This window comes from Neophocaena asiaeorientalis, unplaced genomic scaffold, assembly GCF_003031525.2.
Source record: "Neophocaena asiaeorientalis asiaeorientalis breed wild unplaced genomic scaffold, Neophocaena_asiaeorientalis_V1.1 scaffold67, whole genome shotgun sequence".
In the NCBI taxonomy this organism is placed as follows: domain Eukaryota; kingdom Metazoa; phylum Chordata; class Mammalia; order Artiodactyla; family Phocoenidae; genus Neophocaena; species Neophocaena asiaeorientalis.
In genome coordinates this window covers 1,124,087-1,141,008 of record NW_020173731.1, presented here as the reverse complement: position 1 = coordinate 1,141,008, position 16,922 = coordinate 1,124,087, and the positions used below count along the sequence as shown (strand labels likewise).

General features: G+C 37.4%; 1 protein-coding gene across 1 annotated transcript in view; it reads right to left on the bottom strand.

Moving 5' to 3' along the window:
• Nucleotides 1-16,922, bottom strand: part of HMCN1 (hemicentin 1) — a 503,492-nt gene that overhangs the window by 278,866 nt on the left and 207,704 nt on the right. The gene's annotated exons all lie outside the window — the stretch shown is intronic.

The window sequence follows — 16,922 nt, the reverse complement described above, 5'->3', positions numbered from 1 at the left end:
TTTTTTGCGGTACGCGGGCCTCTCACTGTTGTGGCCTCTCCCGTTGTGGAGCACAGGCTCTGGACGTGCAGGCTCAGCGGCCATGGCTCACAGGCCTAGCCACTCCACGGCATGTGGGATCTTCCTGGACCGGGGCACGAACCTGTGTCCCCTGCATCGGCAGGCGGACTCTCAACCACTGCGCCACCAGGGAAGCCCCACACCTTTACTTTTAAAAAATTATTTGTTTATTTATTTTACACTTTCAAGACTGTACAAAACTGGGGTCTGCTCCTTCCAGCCCCCCAGAGCTCCTCCTCTCCCTGAAAGACCGAAGCAGGCTGTGGCTGGGCCCCCAAAGCGTGACTCTGCACCCCACAGGCCCAGGCAGGACCACAGAGGGTCTCATCTCTGGCCATTCACCCCAAGGCCTTGCAGCCCAGCCCAGCCCTGTCAGCCCATCTGGAGCCCCAGGCCTGCTCCCACTTTTGGACCTTGGAGGCATGACAGTGGGCAAGGCTTTGCCTTCAAAGCTTGGTGAGGGTCTGGCACACTCTCCTTTGAGGGGGACATCAGGGGCCTGGGTCTGAGGCCAATGACAGAAAGAGGCTTCCACTTTCTGGGGCCTGAATGCAAGGGGGAGAGAAGCAGGACTATGACATAGTATTATACGGCAGCCAGGGCTGGGGTCCCTCTGTCCATTCTCTAGCCAGGTCCTTCCCTCAGCTCCTGACCCACCCATGGCCTTAGCTACTGGGCTGGCTAGGCACCAGGCCCTGCAGTGGCCCCATTTTTCTGGGGTATCTTGGACATGCAGGAGAAGGTGGTCCTCAAGGTGGTCCTTGGGACTTGGATGTTCCCAAGCTCATGGCAGCTGGTGTCCATGAGCTTGGGAACATCCAGCCACAGGGTGGCTGCTGGTGGGGATGGCATCCAGCACCTTTATCTTGACCATTCCTGAGGTGAAGAGCTTCCTCTTGGGTTTGTAGAAGGAGATGGTAGAGTATAACACAGAGGTGATGGGCAACCAGACTCAGATCACCAGGTAGAAGGCTCCTCTCTTGAAAAGCAGCAGGTCCTATTGTCGTTCCACATGCCCTCAGGGCAGAGTCACACTTCAAGGTTCTCTCTGACCATGCCCAAGACCACGTGTGCCATCATGGTCCTGGTATTTTGTTAGTTGATGATAGAAGAAATTTTCACAAATTAAAGTATGGGGAATTCATCCTAGTTTATACATGATTTGGCTTGAACTTTATGCTAGTTAGAACAGCCTGTCTATGTACTGTCAAGCATGCATTGTACATGGGCTTTAACCATTAAAGAATGTATTTAAAAAATAAAAATGGAGTAACTGTTGTTCAAACATTCAAAATGGAGCCAGGCGGCCATTGTGGGTGTGGCTTCAGACACGCTCCTGCATCACTGAGAACTGGAACTTTCTGAACTGTATCAAACTCAAGGACACCACCAACTATTCTCAAAACAACATCTGCTAGCGGTTGCCTGCTGCTACCTTATGGTCTCAAGGTCTCCCCTTGTAACTATGCAGCCATTCAGTCCCCAAACAATCCTTGCTTAACAAGCACCCTTTCTTCTTGCCGGTTCTAATCCTAATTCTTGGCAAACAACTTATGCAACTTGGTGGGTTTTGCCTACATAAGCCTCCCTCATTTTGTGGTCAGGCAGAACACAATTCAAGTGCTTCTTGGATCTGTGTCTCCAGGGCTACAGTCCTCAGTTCGGCTTGAATAAAACTCTTTTCTATTCCTATTATAGATTGTTTACTGATTATTTGCATTGGCAATGAAGATACCCCAAGGTACACAAGATGAGGCCCATGCATCCTATGAAGAAGGCTCCTGCTTGGCAATCTGCATTCAGGAAGGGCCTCCATGAGACCACTATGCCCAGGATGCTCTGGTGGTTAGAGATGATGACACAGGGGTGGTCCACCTCCAGCTTCTGGCGGCCCTTAATCTCAAAGTGAATGCAGTGTATGTACTTGAAGGACTGGATGCGCCAACTGATGAGGCTCACATTCTCCGCTATCTGGCCACGGTGACACAGCAGGCAGGTGACCATGGCCACGGTGACGATGATAAAGCAGTGCATGCAGTACAGGGTGATCTTGGCTTAGAACTTGGCCATGCAGCTCAGCTGCACAAGCAGCAACAGGAGCAGCAGCTGCAGCAGTGTGCAGTCAGCCACGGCCAGAGTTCCATGGCCAAGGCCGCGCTGGGATCGTGCATGTATGGTGGCCCCCTTGGAGCCTCGATGGCACGGGCCTCAGGCTTCCTCCTTGGGCTCTGGCTGGAGAGGAGCTCTTTGGATAACCCCTATCAGAGATCTGGTCCAATCAGTGCAAGAGAGAAACCAAAAGTAATGAAAGCACGAGAGGTAAATTGCTTTTGAGAGTAAAATGAATCTGATCCCAGTGTTGTGTTTCTGCATCTCCACTGGTTACTATGGGGCCCCTTGCTACTTTGCTCCCACTAGCTGACTACTGGTTTCCATCTGCTCATCTGGAACTTCAATATAAACTTGTTTTCAGGCAAAGTCTCTATACTGGGCCTTTTGCTACTTTCTATCTAGTGAACATAGGTTTGGAGCCAATCTTGTCCTGACTGCTGCCTGTTTTGAGTTGCTCTTTCCCTTTTTATTTGTTTGATTATAAGTTTGCTGAGGTCGAGACCATGTCTTTCTTATTATTCCATTTCCAATATATTCCACAGTACATAACATCTCTTTCATGTTATGCAGTGACTTGTAAATGAAAGACACTTAAAGCCATGGATGGAATACAGGTCATTCCTAAAATGTAACTTGTCTCTGAGAATTTTTATGCCTGCCGGCCTCTGGAGATCCTGCTATACTGATCATTTGCCTCATGCCCATGGATTCATAAGACCTCAACTTAGAAAATATCAAAGTGCCTATTGCATTCCACTTCTACGGCAGAAAAAAGACTTTTGAAAATGAAATATTAAATCAGAAATTTATTGTCAAAAAGAATACAAGAATTCTCTGGGGTAGCGGGATGTTGATATATCTGGTCTAATCAATTATATGTACCATCAAAGAAATATTTAATCATTTTCTTTCTCTTTAAAGCCTGTTTATTTTTTTATTTTATTGAAGTATAATTTACTCATAATATTATAATAACTTCAGGTGTACAACACAGTGATTAGTTATATACATAGATTAGGCACCATACAAAATTGTTATAATAGTGACTATATTCCCTGTGCTGTACATTATATACCTGTGATTTATTTATTTTATAACTGGTAGTTTAAATAATTTACTTAGTGTAAATATCCCCCACTCAATCAGCTAGAAATAAATTCATTTCCACAATTTTTGAAATAGATGTCATGAGTATTAACAAAAATAAATTAATTCAATAATGTGCTTTTTGCACAATTATTATGTTCCAGGCTCTGTCCTAACTTACAGGGATACACTGATGAGCCAAACAGACATGGTGTCAGCTTTCCATTCAATTGGGTTTTTACTATAAAGGAAATTGAGAATTCAGTTAGTCAGTTAGATCTGGATATATTTATGATGTACCTTTATTATAAGTTAGTCTGCAAACTGTGGTTTGGTTTCACTAAGAGGAATCCCCAAACATTTGAAAGAGATACAAATGATGCTGCTGAACTGGGCAGCTAAAGAATGGAACAAACCAAATTAGTGCCTAATTGCTAGCAGCTTATAATCACCCTTCTTTTTTCTCCCGTTTACACTGTGTTTTTCAAATAATGTTTGCCTTTGAAGTTAATGTTTAAAGGATTTTTCCAGCCAGTGGACTTGGTTGACAAACTCATTATTCCATGGTTTCTTCTTGGTGAACATAGGGCTAAAGAAACATGTGAGGCCAAGGGCAGACTGGCCATGGCCAATAAGTTCAAATTGTGATTGCATCTGGAGTCCATCAATTCCGAAATGCTGGAGTACTACACATGTGGGGATGCTGCAGACAATCTTTAGGGGAAGAGGTGGAAAAAAATGAACAGTTGTTTTTCTTTGGAATTTTTTGAATACCCACATTTATTCCCACCTTCCTAAAATAAAAGGTTTTTCATGTCTACCTCATTTTGACATAGGATTGCTGCAAAGACTCGGCAGCTCTTGGGAATTCTGTCTAAACATGATGCCTTCCAATGCCGTCTGCCAGAATTGGTTTGGCATATCTCCCAGCGAGAATCCCACTGGTAGGCTCTGTAGTTCACATATTAAAGTGGAAATAAATGTCAGTTACCCAAGCCAGGATGTAGAGAGCTAAGAGGTAATTTCTCAAATAATGCCTGGGTATAGGGTGCTGCTCAGGGTCATGAAATAAGTCTGTGTGCAACATACAGACGGGATGACATCATCCCACAGAAGGTGAGAAATTTACCACTGCTCTGGAAAGAATATTTCTCCTGATAATAAAATTAGAAAGGACATGAACAAACACAGGGAAGCATAATGGGATTTCAACCAAATAACAGTTGAATAAAGATGATCAGAATGATTCAGGCTTTACCTGATTACGTTAAATAAGGATATAATAGACCTCACTATAATGATTTCAACTGTTAGATTTCTTTTAATCCCTGGAAAAAAGCTCAACTTGTTTTTAAAAAGCAGTTGTAATGGAGCAAGGACAAGGTATTGAAGAACCATAGTTCAACTCCATCAAAGTCCAGAGTCCAATTTTAGGCTTTAAGGAGAAGTAATCCATTCTCAGTTGGTTTTCAGTCTCATTTCAGCATCACAATCATCACCATTGTCATCACCACCACCAACACTAACCATCTGCACCACCATCATAAATAACAACTTGCTGTTCATTAGCCAAAGCAATGGGAACAGGGCACTCTATTAGGTATTAAGGCATTAATTCATTCTTTATATTTGAACCATAACGAAAGAAAAATATGTGAGTTTTTATAATTCATCACCAATGATTTTAAAATGTTAAACATAAATTAGGATACTAAGAATAAAAAATACTACTTTAAGACTTAGGTGTCTTTACATAGCATTAATGCTAAGGTTGCAAAATGCATTATAAGAGAGCATGAAAACAGCCATTGCTCTGACTACAAAGACCAAGGAAGATAAAAGAGAAATGCAAATCGAAACTACAATGAGATATCATCTCACACCTGTCAGAATGGCCATCATCAAAAAATTTAGAAACAATAAATGAGGGAGAGGGTGTGGAGAAAAGGGAACACTCTTGCACTGTTGGTGGGAATGTAAATTGATACAGCCACTATGGAGAACAGTATGGAGGTTCCGTAAAAAACTAAAAATAGAACTACCATACGACCCAGCAATCCCACTACTGGGCATATACCCTGAGAAAACCAGAATTCAAAAAGAGTCATGTACCAAAATGTTCATTGCAGGTCTATTCACAATACCCAGGAGTTGGAAGCAACCTAAGTGTCCGTCAACAGATGAATGGATAAAGAAGATGTGGCACATATATACAATGGAATATTACTCAGCCATAAAAAGAAACGAAATTGAGTTATTTGTGGTGAGGTGGATGGACCTAGAGTCTGTCATACAGAATGAAGTAAGTCAGAAACAGAAAAATAAATACCATATGCTAACACATATATATGGAATCTAAGAGAAAAAAAAGGTCATGAAGAACCTAGGGGTAAGACAGGAATAAAGACACAGACCTACTAGAGAATGGACTTGAGGATATGGGGAGGGGGAAGGGTAAGCTGTGACAAAGTGAGAGAGTGGCATGGACATATATACACTACCAAATGTAAAATAGATAGCTAGTGGGAAGCAGCCGCATAGCACAAGGAGATCAGCTTGGAGGTTTGTGACCACCTAGAGGGGTGGGATAGGGAGGGTGGGAGAGAGGGAGACGCAAGAGGGAAGAGATATGGGAACATATGTATATGTATAACTGATTCACTTTGTTATAAAGCAGAAACTAACACACCATCGTAAAGCAATTATACTCCAATAAAGATGTTTAAAAAAAAAAAAAATCTCACCTAACTTGAAAATCTCCTACATCACCTTCATACGCAAGACGCAATTTCCTGTTAGGTCAATTGGGTCTGATCTGTTGCTGCTATGCCTCTGGTAGGAAACTCTCAAAGACAAGACCTAAGGCCTTTTTCTTTAAGGTGATGTAATTCCCATCAACAAATTAATCAGACAATGGTAATGATTTGAATTACTTAAGCAATAATTTAAAATATTTTTCAACACTGGTATATTTACAGTACTTGGGCAAACTTCTTTGGGCTTTCATTCTTTCACAAAACAAACATTCATTGAGTACCTACTGTATTTCTGACACTTTATGACCTCAAAGATCTCACAGAATATCGTATACAAAGACATATTATGTACAATTAGGAACTAAATCTCTTTCTAGTAGTCAGTTCATTGAAATAGAAAGGTGGGCAGAAGTTACTGAGTATCTATGTGCCAAGAATCTAACTCTAGACCCATCATTTATTTTTCTCAATAACCCTATGAAATATTACTGCCATTTTACAGATAAAAAAACTAAGGCTCAAAATGGTTAAATAATCCATGGTATCTGGTTTATACTTCAATGGAGATAATAACGGTATCTATACACTAATATGTATAAAATAGGTAACTATTAAGAACCTGCTGTATAAAAAAATAAAATAAAATTCAAAAAAAATCAAGATGAGTGTTTTTACCTTTGTGTAAAAAAAAAAATAATAATGGTATCTAACTCATAGGGTCATTGTGGATTAGCTAAACTAATATACATAAAACATTTAAAAAATTCCTGGCACATAGTAGGCACTATGTAATTTTTGCTATTATATTCCATTATATGGTAAAGTATAACAAAGAATGATAAAATAAGTATACAGTATTTACCATATATGTGTACAAATGTATTATCTAGACATTTACACATGAAACTTGATCACAATTCTCACACTTGCATATAGTATTTAGGTTACACATCCTAGTAATAAATAATACTTATTATATATTATTCTACTCTTCCGAAATTTGAGATGTCTCTAGACACTCAAAATGTATTAGAAATTTCAATAAAAATAGATAAATTTATTTTTACTGATGGAAAAAAAACTCACCAATACCTATGTCACCTGGCACATGTTAAAAAAGAGTTATGATGATGTAATGAACATATGGTTATGATAATATCAATTTCATTCTTAGTGAAGTAATTCTGGTCATTAGGGACTTACTTCATCAATCAGTTTGAAAACTATTTCCTTTTTTGTTGCTAAATTCTCTCTAGTGACCTAGACTAATTAGTGACAGACATCTACCCTTTCCTGACACCACAGAAGACAAATGAATCCTTCTCATGTTCATTCAGACATAGAAGGAGGAAAGGAGGCTTTGTCTGGCCCTTTGCGTTTCATGTGGCAGCATGTGATTATGGAAGAAATGTCAGCTCTATACTGAATACACTCAAATTTAACCAGGACACCTGTGTTCATCTTCAGCTTCAAAAATCATCCTCATAAAGGAGCAGTCAATGGGATCAACAGAAGATAGTCTGTTTTAAACAAAAGTTTAAGGTCACATCATATACATAAATACCACTACACTTATTCTGATTTTTATTCCTAAGCCTGACCAATACAAGCATTTGGAAATTTAGCGGCCACTGTGCCACCTTAAAAGTGATAAACTGTTCTGGCCGATTTCACAAAGTTTTGCAAAAGTCACCTGACAGAATTCTTAAATTAGGGTGAACTAGTTTAAACACTACTTCAAAAATAATATCTGTATAAATATTTTCACCAGGTAATTATCAGATTTTGTTGTAAAATATGGTTTTAAATGTAAGCAGTCATATGCTGTCCTGTGCTATAACAGGAAAATAAAGTACTTATATAATGAAATCTAAAATTGTTGATGTGATTCAAATAAGCCACTGAAGTTAACATGGAAACATGAAAGATAAGGTCGGTGACCTCAGTTTTCCTTATAGTCTGCTATTGTTACTTTGAGGTCCATTCAGCAATTAAGGAGCACACATCCATTGGGTACAACTGTGTTTTTCTCTCTGTGCAAGGCATTATGATTTTTTTTTAAAAAAAGGGCAATAAGTATCACAGTGCGTATAATATGATTGGGGAAAAACAACTAGACATATGAAATTGATCATGACTAAGTGTAGACTCGTGTGGCAAAATATTAAATAAAAGTTCTACAGGATACCAGAAAAAAGAAGCCAACAATTTTCAGAAAGGAGGTGTTTTATGAGAGGGGCTTAGCGTTATAAGGAGGATACAGGTAGGGGACATTAAAGTCAAACAACTCTATGAGCTAAGTCACAGAACTAGAATGAGAATGAAGTAGTTTGGAGGCAGTCAGAATGCCCCTGTGACTCAAGTATGAGAAGTGGAGTTGGGGTAAATTACGGAGGGATGGAAAATAACAGGGCAGGGGCTAGAGTTGAAGCACTAGGAAACAGAAATTCACTGAAGGTACAATGAACATATGGAGCTTGACAGAAAACATTCAGTGGCCATCAAAAACTCAATTCTGGAGACAGAAGACAGGATAAGTGTAGTACCTATCCATCTTTTTGAGAAATTTAATACAAAGAAAATTCAAACCTCATATACGACACCAAAAATTATTTACCTGATACTACTCTGACATATAAAATGGAGCAGCATCAGTAATATTTTATGGACAAAAGAATTATCTACCAGTTTCTCTACTTTTAATCAATAATTAGAAGTGAAGCCTTAACAGCAAGTTCAAGTATTCAGTTATCCATATTAAGGAAACATGAATGATGGATAAATATATGAATATCTAATTATTTTAAGGTAAACAGTTTTCATGTACTGAAAGGAAACATTTTTATTCCTTTTTGCTTATCCATACATGGTTTTATGTGGATAAAGGGTGAAGATCAAATGTTGAAAGTATTATGAAAGGGTCAGCTTGTGGAGGACTGAGGGGTGTAAATTTTATTCTGGGGTAATTAGGAAACCACAAAAAGGGTTTGACTAGATGGATACAAAGTGATATTTAGGGAAATTTCACCTGATGGTACTATGGAGTAGAGTGGGGCAACAAAATCAGAAGAAAGGAAGCCCCTAAAAAGAGGATTTTTATGGATTTAGTTTAGGCATGTGAATCAGGAGGGGGATGAGGGTGGTGCCAATGGAGATAACAAGAAAGGGAGTGATGTGAGAGGCAGTAAAGAAGTGAACTAACCCATGCATAGGGAAAGTGAGAGGCGCCTCAGCCGAAAAATATCATTACAACTGGGATAATTCCATTTGAACTCTAAATTTCCCATTAGATCATTCACTCTGATCCCTATTAGCATAGCCAATCATCCGCTGATTCCAGCATCAGTGTCACATCGAAAATGTGTCCCATATAGGTGTCCATAAATAAAAAGGATGTGGGAAATTCAATTTTAAAAACTGATGCACTGTGTTTGTGTGGCCTGGGGTAAAGAACAGAAAGACAGAGAGAGACAGAGAGAAAGAGAGAGAGAGAAATAAGGCATGATTCCTGAAAATAGATCTCAAGTACCCTACTTCCTGGTCTAGAGCTTTTGTTACCCCAAAAAGCAAATTAGATTAACAGAATCAACCATGAAAGGATTTTAATCTCAAAACCTTTTTGTGTTCAAAAGAAATAGGGTTACAAAGTTTTAGAACCTTTTATTTCCCAACTCCAAAAGGATCTGCGCCCAAAAGGAACCTAGTGGAACAACTGATTATCAATTGCTGTTGTTTAAATAGGCATTAAATTACATTCTGGACAAAAAGTATTTCAAGGCTATCAATAGATCTCTGTGATATAAGATTCCCAGGCTTCTAAATGTTCCTAATGATAAACTTTATGTCATGAGGAATTAAGACTCTGATGAGAAGAAAGATACTCCATTAACTAGTTTTTAGTATTAAGTTTCCTTTCTTACTTGAGTTCTCTCCATAAAAGCTAAGTAAAGATCCTCATTTTGGAGACTGTTTAAACCTACTTTCAGCCCAACCACCTAATTGACTTATATTTCTGAAAACATATTAGAACTGTTTTACAACTGTTCCCCAAAATATTTTTCATTGCGGATAATATATTCCCTTAAAATGTTGCATGGTCTAACATCAAGCCATGCTACATGAGAAATTGGAAAGTAATTAGTATTTAATTACTGAACCTAGGTTCCGTTGAATCCTACAGCCTGAAAATATATTTTACAGAATCTCTGACCCTTCTAAATATCTGTATTTACTATAGAAAAAGCTAACTTCAAAAGGTTACATAATGACTATTACTGAGCCTGCTGAGAACTGTAATTAGTAGTTGCTGTGTCCTGTTTTAACAGATGTGTACTTACTGATTTACCTCAATAAGCTTATTTAAAACGTATTGACATTGCTCTAAAATGCATTACTTCAGTTTCTGATTAGGAAGGTAACTCTAGCTAGTTCTGATGGTAACTAACTTTTAAGTGTGAAGCTTGCATAATGAGAGTAACAAAATTTCACTAAGAATGATTTACAGTGGATACATGTGCTTGCTCACTTAATTTTTCCTGAATCTTCAATCAGTAGAAATGTGGGAAGCAGCCGCGTAGCACAGGGAGATCAGCTCGGTTCTTTTTGACCGCCTGGAGGGGTGGGATAGGGAGGGTGGGAGGGAGGGAGACACAAGAAGGAAGAGATATGGGAACATATGTATAACTGATTCACTTTGTTATAAAGCAGAAACTAACACACCATTTTAAAGCAATTATACTCTAATAAAGATGTTAAAAAACAAAAGAAATGGCAATGGAATATATTTTTAAGTTTTTCCAGGACTACTAGACAGTTTGCATAAGTGGCCAGGGAGTCTTTCCAAACAGCAAAGGAGGAAAACTTAAAACTAACCAATCAGCCAAATGATCAAAACCAATGAAAACAGGTATCAATGGCCTGGGAAAGAGGCAAGGGCCACTGAAATTCCAAAGATATGGAATCAAATGCAACATTTCCAAATGAAATCTCATCAATGAAAATATGAAGACCTGGCTACAACTTTCCCAAAACGGTAGAATTATTCCTGAATGGCAATAATTCAAATGAATTAACGATAATGGTTAGTCTACAGGGCCGTAGAAATAAGTTTCCTAAGACTTCGGTTCTTGCTTTTTCTGCCTTTCTTTTTTCTCCAGAAAAACTGGAGCTGTCTCCACTAGCTACATGCCTATTTAAATTTAAAATTTCCAAAAATAAGTCAAATTTCAAAACAAGCTCCTTAGGTGCATTAGCCATATTTCAAGTGCTAAGTTGACACATACAGCTAGTAGCTGTTATGTGGGACAGCACAGATACACAACATTTCCATCATTATATCAAGTTTTACTGGACAGTGCTGGACTAGAGAGCAAGAGAGAAGGTCGCTAATTCTTTGACTTACCAGTAAGTGGGTACAGTGGCAACAGAACACAAAGGCAAAGGCTAAATATTGACAGTTACATGCTAGATTTGCAAAAAAATTCCACACCCAAATTTCAGTGTGGTTATGAAATTCAGTTAATAAGAGAAAGGCAATAATTTCAGAGACAATGATAAATTTAGGCTACATTCTATTTTAATGACAAAATCTTAATGGCAAATATGCATCAAGATTTCTTTTCTTCAAAATTTACAACTTTTACTTTTCCAATATAAGATATAGGAATATGTAAATGTATCAAATGTTTGCTGCCTTTATACCCATTTTAAGTAATTCCTAATGTAAAATTATTTATACATTAACATTGTTTCTATTTAATGCTATATGCTTTCTTTCCTTAACAACAAGAAGTCATGAATTCAGGAGCTTCTTTGGATGATTAGCTAAAACAGATTAAGACAATAAATATGGTTGATCAGAGGAAAGAATTTTTAAAGTTTAGTTTTTTCTTACTTAGAAAATCTTGTAAATCAAGTAACTCTAATAAAAGTTTTTTAAAAAGAAAATCTTCAAGTAAATGATGACTAACATTGCCTATTACACTGCCTTTTTTTAGTGGGTCCTCTTTATAACAATTTTCCAAAATCAGAGAATTTCTAAACTAAAGAGGAAGGTCAAAGCTTAGACTTAACATTCTCATTTGACTTGGAGAAAAGTATCAAATTACCATTATTACTTCTTGGCATATTAGCAGGATACTATTAAAGCTTTACATATATCTACTTGCATCTCCTGATTCAGAATCAATTATAGCAAGAATATCTTTTGACTATAAAAAGCTGATTATGTTCATTCAGACAACAGAATATTATTCAGTGCTAAAAAGAAATGAGCTATCAAGCCATGAAAAGACATGGAGGAATTTTAGTGAAAGGAGCCAATCTGAAATGGCTAGTTATTGAATGATTCCAAGGATATGACATTTTGGAAAAGGCAAAACTATGGAGATAGTAATAAGATAAGAGGGTTCCAGTGGTTGGGAAGGTGGGAAAAACAGATGAACAGGCAGAGAAGAGAGGATTTTTAAGGCAGTGAAAATACTCTGTATGGTTACTATGATACATGTTATTATACATTTGTCCAAACCCATAGACTGTACAACACCAAAAATGAATTCTAATGTAAACTATGGACTTTGGGTGATTATGATGTGTCAATGCAGGTTCATCACTTGTAACAAATGTACCGCTCTGGTGGGAGATGTTGATAATGGGAGAGATTATGCATGTGTTGGGGCAGGGGGCATATGGGAAATCTCTGTACCTTTCTTTTAATTTTGCTGTGAATCTAAAACTGCTCTGAAAAAAAACAGTATTTTTAAAAATGTGGCTGCACATTTTACAAAAAAGGGATTATTTTTACAAATTATCATGCAACAGGCATAGAATCAAAAGTATATGAAACTGCATCTACCTAGCACTTCTTGAAGGAAAGATTTTTAAATCTGGTAATTAATTTATCTTGCTAGACAAATTCATCTGTTACCTTAGTTATCTTATCAGGGAAGCAACCCACAATGGGATTGGAAGAATATTTAGTCTTGGGAGTCCAGTTTGAGTCACAACCTCCCATCCTTCCAGCTGTCACTTCCTGACTCCCATACTGTCCTTCTCCAAGTTCATCATGGCCTCAACTCCTTTGAAACTTCTTTTTTATTCCAATCTATCAGACCAGGCCTTTAACCCTCTCTTCTTTCTTTATCCAGCCTAAACTCCACGGAGCGTCACTACAAACACTTTTTTTCCCCCCAATTACCTTGTCTTTTGCTGAACCAACATCACAAAACCACAAACCTATGTGATCCTTCTATGTATATTTTGAAAAGATTATTGAAGACAGCACAGGAAAAAGAAAATCACACCTTCGTGAGGACAAAGCTCCCAACTCAGTCAGACCCTCTACTCTCAGCAAGCTCACATTTCTGTGCCCTCATTTTTCCATGACTTTGCACGTGTAGGGTTCTCCATCTAGAAGGAGTTTCCTGACTTCTATCTGGCAAATGCTGACTCATATTCTAGTGGATACCTCAGACACCATCTCCTGTGTGAAGCCCTTTTCAATCTCCACTCATTACTGAGACAGTATTCAAGGCTCCTATAGTACCTTGGTGAAGTTCCTATCCCATTGGGTAATAGATATTTATTTTTTTAATTTAGTTATGTCCTTTTTTTTTTTTTTTTTTTACTATGGACTTACTGAGGGGAAGGATGTTATTTTCTTCTCATTTATATCCTCAGCAAGGAGCAGAATGCCTGACACTTAAATTTTTGGTGAATACATGAGTGAACAAATAAATGTACAAACAAATGGACAAACAAGATACCACCTCTGACCTTTTGTAAAAATGTGTTTTAAGTCAAGGCACTTCATACATTTCAGGATTGGTTTCATTATTATGGAAAAAATATATACCTGACATAGTATGATTTAGATAGTGCCGTGGGAAATAGCATAAATGAAGATCTCATCAATATAACAGCTATCTATCAGCTTTGCAGTCTCAATAATCAAATGTTCCTCACATATCCTACCCTTCTGAAGATGCAGCCATAAGTACTCCTATTTTGGGTATTAGCTCTAATTCAATTTTTATTCATAATAGTCAAATATCAAAGCTCCTTCCTCATGTATAAAAATAGTAAGTCATTATGTTTTTCCTGTATTACAAATATCTTTAGAAACAGAATTTGCTTTTTAGCTGGGTCATTAATTTATAAAACAGTAACTCAAAGAAACATTAATTAACATTTCAAGGGAATCTGAATCAAGTCAATTTTTACTACATGTTCTGACATAGGATTTTTCAGACTTGGCAATAGTTCCTTTGCCTAGCTAAGCACTCTGCTTTTCATTCAGTCTTCCCACAGACATTCATGCACACAAAACTAAGTGCTAGATATTATGTCAGGCACTAAAGACCCCAAACTGAAGAAAACTGGGTCCTGCCCTAATGTAGCTTACAGTCTAGTCATCTTACATGGTCTCTGTGTGCATATTCCCAGTTCTCTCTTTCCTCTAGGCTGTTCCTTACCAGCTGCTCTATCAGAACTTAGGTCAAAGGATTCACCAAACTTTTTATTTATTTATTTAGATTTAGATTTCCAGCTATTCTTTACCCATGTGACAGGAACTTGCAGAGACTTTGTATCTTTTCTATTTAAAAAAAAATTTATTTCAGTACTCTCACTTTCCTATTCATACTCAAGGACCCTTTATTTTATTTATTTATTTATTTTTTTTTTTTTGCGGTACGCGGGCCTCTCACTGTTGTGGCCTCTCCCGTTGTGGTCTCCCGTTGCAGAGCACAGGTTCCGGACGCGCAGGCTCAGCGGCCATGGCTCACAGGCCCAGCCGCTCCACGGCATGTGGGATCTTCCCGGACCGGGGCACGAACCCGTGTCCCCTGCATCGGCAGGCGGACTCTCAAACACTACGCCACCGGGGAAGCCCAAGGACCCTTTATTTATTTTCTCTTTTTATACTTTCTTCTACCCACCTGTACCTTAGACCTGTTAATAGCATGTGTAGGCATTTCTGTACACTATTTAGAATGATGGAAAGACCTAGTTCAGATCTGGGCTTTGCCACTTGCTGGCTTTGTAACCTAGGGCAAGCCACTAACCCCGCAGATACAAATACACACAATTTGTGAGGGTTAGATGGCATAATGTATGTCACGAATTCTCAAAAGTTTTTAAATGGATAACAGTGGATTGAAGTGCTTCATTTGGATTTGGATAACTTAGTGGATTGAAGTGCTTCATTTGGATAACTTAGTGGATTGAAGTGCTTGCTGATTCCTCGTCTGTTCTATCTCTTCCCAGCAGTCCCTGAACTGTGAAAGTTATCACAGTCCATCATTTAACCTCTCCAACATCTGGACATCTTTCTAGCTCACTTAAATCCACCAGGCTTGGCTTAATACACATTTTCTAATGGTCCATTTTTGCTGGAAATTAAAATGTCCTTGGTGTAAAGCTTCTTTATAACAATTTCTCATATACTTGAAGTACTTATTAGGCCATCTCATCCCTTTTTTTCTTTTTACAATGTAAATAACTCTAATTCTTTACCCTTCCTTATAACTTCTATTTAAAGACATTTTAATAATGTTTCTGTCTTCCAAGCTTTAGAGAAATATGATTCTTTCTATCTACAAATAAAGTGGTCTAAGATCTATATACCACATAGATGCCTTGCATGAAAGACAAAAGAATGAAATGCATAATATTTATTTATACATTTTACTGCATGGAATTGAATCGTATTATAACAGAAGCTTGCTCCTAACCATGGAGTCAGCAGAGTACATTCGTCAGATAAAGTAAGTGAATATTAAACTTTTCTCTTCATAAAGTTTACAGTCAGCCTGGAAAGAAGTAGGAAAGCAAACATTTCTGTACGAAAACTACACATTTCGTGGATATCACTGCAGGATATACTTGATGTACAATTTCACTAGAATATTTTCCTTCAAATCTAAAAGCCTCCAACTCACTCCTTATTAGATCCCTAGGATTCCATAGACAACAAAACCCAGTATTTTAACAGAGCATCTTATTCATTTGTGCTGATTCACACTGAGACAGCAAAGAACCAAAGCAGTGAATAAAATTAACTTTTGACAACAAGTAACAATTTAGGAGTTTTAAGTATACGATTTCATCTCATCTAAATGAAATCCACAAAGATGGCACTAGTATCTGAAACAGACATATACATGTCTCAGGTCAACCTCCAAAAATAAAAAGCTTAACTACCAAGACTTCAATGTATTAAAATGTCTAGGAAAATAGATGAGCTAATTAAATTCAATTTTTATTATTCAAACATAGATACAGACTTCTGTAAGTCAAAATTTATTCCTGTGAAAATCTTGCAAAGGGGAAAGTTAAGGGGATTTTCATGATTCTCTTACTGGACTATTAGTTATAAGAAAATCTAATGTAATTATCAATTAATATTCTGCATTTCTCCTTTTTCTCTTACCTCACTTGGGCTCAGAAATGATTTAAAACAGATTACTCTGTGATATAATCCTATAAAATTCCAGACCTTTAAGCTTTCAAATATGATTTTTTGTACTGTCAAAATTTCTCACTTGATACTTTTTGAGAGGCATTATTTCCTAATTTTTCTTAATTATTCCTTATTTTTAAATTATCTCCTATTTACTTTAATTATATCTTAATTATTTTAAATATAAAAGCAATAAAGCAAATTTATAGAATATTTAGCAAAGAAAGAAAACATATACCCACACATAATTTGATCTCCCCAATAAAATTAATGTCAGCATTTTCAAAACTTTTAAAGTCCTATTTACACAAAGGTTTAAGATAATTCATTCCTATTGAATACTTTTTCCAAGTACAGAAAAGCATAAGTAAAAAGTCACTTATAGGTCCATTGCCACCAACAATCACATTTTTGTATATATCAATCTAGTTTTTTTTTCCTCCTAGCAG